Genomic DNA, 6000 nt, shown 5'->3' with positions numbered 1-6000 from the left:
CGTGGTATTCCTGCGAGAATCCCCCCTAACCCACGGGACTCCCATGGGGACGGAGAGGATCCTTCCCTGGAAAAGCAGAGACTTACAAGATCATGAGGTAGTCCTGTGGTATTCCCATGGTAGTCCAGTGGTATTCCCGTGGTAGTCCAGCGGTATTCCTGCGGTATTCCCGTGGTAGTTCCGCGGTAGTCCTGCGGTATTCCCGTGGTATTCCCGCGGGACTCCTGCGGTAGTCCTGCGGTATTACTGCGGTATTCCCGTGGTATCACTGCGGTATTCCCGTGGTAATACTGCGGTATTCCCGTGGTAATACTGCGGTATTCCCGTGGTATCACTGCGGTATTCCCGTGGTAATACTGCGGTATTCCCGTGGTAATACTGCGGTATTCCCGTGGTAATACTGCGGTATTCCCGTGGTAATACTGCGGTATTCCCGTGGTAATACCGCGGTATTCCCGTGGTAATACCGCGGTATTCCCGTGGTAATACTGCGGTATTCCCGTGCTAGTCCTGCGGGAATCCCCCGGGACTCCCACGGGGACGGAGAGGATCCTTCCCTGGAAAAGCGGAGACTTACAAGATCATGAGGAGGTAGAGGGATAGATTCTTCAGATTGGTGGAGGCAATAAAAACTAGAGGGCACTCAAAAAAATTGAAGACACTAGAGGTCTGCACAGGAACGGGGATAACGCAGAACAAATGCTAGGAAGTTCTTCGCTCAGAGGGCGTGGACACTAGAGGTCTGCACGGGACTCCTGCGGTATTCCCGTGGTATTCCTGCGAGAATCCCCCCCTAACCCACGGGACTCCCACGGGGACGGAGAGGATCCTTCCCTGGAAAAGCAGAGACTTACAAGATCATGAGGAGGTAGAGGGATAGATTCTTCAGATTGGTGGAGGCAATAAAAACTAGAGGGCACTCAAAAAAATTGAAGGGAGACAGATTCAGACACTAGAGGTCTGCACAGGAACGGGGATAACGCAGAACAAATGCTAGGAAGTTCTTCGCTCAGAGGGCGGTGGACACTAGAGGTCTGCACAGGACTCCTGCGGTATTCCCGTGGTATTCCTGCGAGAATCCCCCCTAACCCACGGGACTCCCATGGGGACGGAGAGGATCCTTCCCTGGAAAAGCAGAGACTTACAAGATCATGAGGTAGTCCTGTGGTATTCCCATGGTAGTCCAGTGGTATTCCCGTGGTAGTCCAGCGGTATTCCTGCGGTATTCCCGTGGTAGTTCCGCGGGACTCCTGCGGTAGTCCTGCGGTATTCCCGTGGTATTCCCGCGGGACTCCTGCGGTAGTCCTGCGGTATTACTGCGGTATTCCCGTGGTATTACTGCGGTATTCCCGTGGTAATACTGCGGTATTCCCGTGGTAATACTGCGGTATTCCCGTGGTATCACTGCGGTATTCCCGTGGTATCACTGCGGTATTCCCGTGGTATCACTGCGGTATTCCCGTGGTATCACTGCGGTATTCCCGTGGTAATACTGCGGTATTCCCGTGGTAATACTGCGGTATTCCCGTGGTATCACTGCGGTATTCCAGTGGTAATACTGCGGTATTCCCGTGGTAATACTGCGGTATTCCCGTGGTAATACTGCGGTATTCCCGTGGTAATACTGCGGTATTCCCGTGGTATCACTGCGGTATTCCAGTGGTATCACTGCGGTATTCCAGTGGTAATACTGCGGTATTCCCGTGCTAGTCCTGCGGGAATCCCCCGGGACTCCCACGGGGACGGAGAGGATCCTTCCCTGGAAAAGCGGAGACTTACAAGATCATGAGGAGGTAGAGGGATAGATTCTTCAGATTGGTGGAGGCAATAAAAACTAGAGGGCACTCAAAAAAATTGAAGGGAGACAGATTCAGACACTAGAGGTCTGCACAGGAACGGGGATAACGCAGAACAAATGCTAGGAAGTTCTTCGCTCAGAGGGCGTGGACACTAGAGGTCTGCACGGGACTCCTGCGGTATTCCCGTGGTATTCCTGCGAGAATCCCCCCCTAACCCACGGGACTCCCACGGGGACGGAGAGGATCCTTCCCTGGAAAAGCAGAGACTTACAAGATCATGAGGAGGTAGAGGGATAGATTCTTCAGATTGGTAGAGGCAATAAAAACTAGAGGGCACTCAAAAAAATTGAAGGGAGACAGATTCAGACACTAGAGGTCTGCACAGGAACGGGGATAACGCAGAACAAATGCTAGGAAGTTCTTCGCTCAGAGGGCGGTGGACACTAGAGGTCTGCACAGGACTCCTGCGGTATTCCCGTGGTATTCCTGCGAGAATCCCCCCTAACCCACGGGACTCCCATGGGGACGGAGAGGATCCTTCCCTGGAAAAGCAGAGACTTACAAGATCATGAGGTAGTCCTGTGGTATTCCCATGGTAGTCCAGTGGTATTCCCGTGGTAGTCCAGCGGTATTCCTGCGGTATTCCCGTGGTAGTTCCGCGGGACTCCTGCGGTAGTCCTGCGGTATTCCCGTGGTATTCCCGCGGGACTCCTGCGGTAGTCCTGCGGTATTACTGCGGTATTCCCGTGGTATCACTGCGGTATTCCCGTGGTAGTTCCGCGGGACTCCTGCGGTAGTCCTGCGGTATTCCCGTGGTATTCCTGCGGTATTCCCGTGGTAGTTCCGCGGGACTCCTGCGGTAGTCCTGCGGTATTCCTGCGGTATTCCCGTGGTAGTTCCGCGGGACTCCTGCGGTGGTCCCGCGGTATTCCCGTGGTATCACTGCGGTATTCCCGTGGTAATACTGCGGTATTCCAGTGGTAATACTGCGGTATTCCCGTGGTAATACTGCGGTATTCCAGTGGTAGTCCTGCGGGAATCCCCCGGGACTCCCACGGGGACGGAGAGGATTTTTCCCTGGAAAAGCGGAGACTTATAAGATCATGAGGAGGTAGAGGGATAGATTCTTCAGACTGGTGGAGGCAATAAAAACTAGAGGGCACTCAAAAAAATTGAAGGGAGACAGATTCAGACACTAGAGGTCTGCACAGGAACGGGGATAACGCAGAACAAATGCTAGGAAGTTCTTCGCTCAGAGGGCGGTGGACACTAGAGGTCTGCACGGGACTCCTGCGGTATTCCCGTGGTATTCCTGCGAGAATCCCCCCCTAACCCACGGGACTCCCACGGGGACGGAGAGGATCCTTCCCTGGAAAAGCGGAGACTTACAAGATCATGAGGTAGTCCTGCGGTATTTCCATGGTAGTCCAGCGGTATTCCCGTGGTAGTCCAGCGGTATTCCCGCGGTAGTCCAGCGGTATTCCCGCGGTAGTCCAGCGGTATTCCCGCGGTAGTCCAGCGGTATTCCTGCGGTAGTCCAGCGGTATTCCCGCGGTAGTCCAGCGGTATTCCCATGGTAGTCCTGCAGTATTCCCGTGGTAGTCCTGCGGGACTCCTGCGGTATTCTCGTGGTAGTTCTGCAGTATTCCCGTGGTATTACCGTGGTAGTCTTGCGGTATTACCGTTGTATTCCCGTGGTGGTCCCGCGGTAGTCCCGTGGTATTCCCGTGGTAGTCCTGCGGTATGCCCGTGGTAGTCTTGCGGTATGCCCATGGTAGTCCCGCGGTATTACCGTGGTAGTCCCGCGGGACTCCTGCGGGAAACCCGTGGGACTCCTGCGGGAAACCCGTGGTAGTCCTGCGGGAAACCCTCTAGCCAACGGGACTCCCACGGGGATGGAAGGCAGGGTTCGTCCATATAATATAATGGACACGTCAGCCTTAGTAAAGTTAATTACCTGAACAGAAAACAAAAAAAGGGTTCCACCAAAGAGATTCCACAAGGAAAACAGCAGCGCAAACACAAAAGAAACTGTGAAATTGATGATCCTGTCAGAAGGAATTGCTGCTTTTTATGGGGACGGGCGGGGATGGAGGTAATTACTTGCGGGGATGGGTGAGATTTCTGTCCCTGCGCAACTCTCTAGTGGACACCTGGAATGCACTTCCAGAAGAGGTGGCAGAGCAGAGTACGATTTTGGGTTTCAAAATGGGATTGGACGAGTTCCTGAAGGAAAAGGGGATTGAAGGGTATAATTAGAGGGTACAATTAGAGGGTACAAAATGCTTTAGATCACTTACAGGTCATTGACCTGGGGGGCCGCCGCAGGAGCGGACTGCTGGGCATGATGGATCTATGGTCTGACTCAGCAGAGGCGATGCTTATGTTCTTATGCCTGACAAAGAGGGAACATAAACTTGTACATAAAACTTGACCTGTTTGGGCCGCCGCGGGGGTGGACTGCCGGGCAGGATGGACCTATGGTCTGACCCGGCGGAGGCACTGCTTATGTTCTTATGTTCTTAGGTGAGAGTCCGTTACAGCTGAGATCAGAGGATGGAATTCAAACGAATCTCCAAATTCCCAAGATGTTTTGGGCCTATTGGTCCTTGCCTGCTCTGTTCTCCTATCCAGTTCTATTGGAACCAGGTTGTGACCCCTGGAGTACCCCCTTGCCAGTCAGGTTTTCAAGATATCCACAATGAATATGCATAAAGTTGATTTGCATACATTGCCTTCATTATACGCTCAAGGAAAGGACCGCGAAATAGCAAATGAGGTTCAACGTGGATAAGTGCAAGATGATGCATGTTGGTAACAAAAATCATATGCACGAATACAGGATGTCCAGAGCTATACTCGGAGAGAGCACCCAGGAAAGAGACTTGGGAGTACTTGTAGACAAGTCAATGAAACCATCCGCGCAATGCACTGCAGCGGCAAAAAGGGAAAACAGAATGCTAGGAATGATTAAGAATCACAAACAGATCTGAAAAGGTTATCATGACGTTATAACGGGCCATGATATGCCCTCACCTGGAATACTGCATCCAACACTGGTCGCCGTACATGAAAAAGGATATAGGACTGCTCGAAAGGGTCCAATCCAGAGAAGAGCAACAAAAATGGTTAAGGAACTGGAGGAGTTGCCATACAGTGAGAGATTAGAGAAACTGGGCCTCTTCTCCCTTGAGAAGAGAAGACTGAGAGGGGACATGATCGAAACATTCAAGATATTGAAGGGAATTGACTTAGTAGAGAAAGAGAGACTGTCCACCCTCTCCAAGGTGAAGAGAACGAGAGGGCACTCGCTAAAGTTAGAAGGGAAAAGATTCCGTACAAACGTAAGGAAGTTCTTCTTCACCCAGAGAGTGGTAGAAATCTGGAAGGCTCTTCCGGAGGCTGTTATAGGGATTCAAGACAAGGTTGGATAAGTTCCTACTGGAACAGAACGTATGCAAGTAAGGCTAGACTCTAATAGGGCACTGGTCTTTGACCTAAGAGCCGCTGTGGGGAGCAGAAACTCGAGGTACAACTATACAATGGGAGGGATATTATTAAATAAAAGTACCCAGGAAAGGGACTTGGGGGTATTGGTGGACATGACATTGAAGCCGACGGCACAGTGTGCAGCGGCCGCTAAGAGAGCGAATAGAATGCTTGGTATAATCAAAAAGGGTATTACAGCCAGAACGAAAGAGGTTATCCTGCCATTGTATCGGGCAATGGTGCGCCCGCATTTGGAGTACTGCGTCCAATATTGGTCGCCGTACCTTAAGAAGGATATGGCATTAGTCGAGAGGGTTCAGAGGAGAGCGACGCGTCTGATAAAAGGTATGGAAAACCTGTCATATGCTGAGAGATTGGAGAAGCTGGGTCTATTTTCCCTGGAGAAGAGAAGACTTAGAGGGGATATGATAGAGACTTATAAGATCATGAAGGGCATAGAGAGAGTGGAGAGGGACAGATTCTTCAAACTCTCGAATAATAAAAGAACAAGAGGGCACTCGGAAAAGTTGATAGGAGACAGATTCAAAACAAATACTAGGAAGTTCTTTTTTACCCAACGTGTGGTGGACACCTGGAATGCGCTTCCAGAGGACGTGATTGGGCAGAGTACGGTACTGGGCTTCAAGAAAGGATTAGACAAATTCCTACTGGAAAAGAAGATAGAGGGGTATAGATAGAAGATTACTGCACA

Source organism: Geotrypetes seraphini, chromosome 16 (genome assembly GCF_902459505.1).
Source record: "Geotrypetes seraphini chromosome 16, aGeoSer1.1, whole genome shotgun sequence".
Classification (NCBI taxonomy): domain Eukaryota; kingdom Metazoa; phylum Chordata; class Amphibia; order Gymnophiona; family Dermophiidae; genus Geotrypetes; species Geotrypetes seraphini.
The sequence above is the reverse complement of the archived record's forward strand: the minus strand, read 5'-3'. Positions refer to the sequence as shown.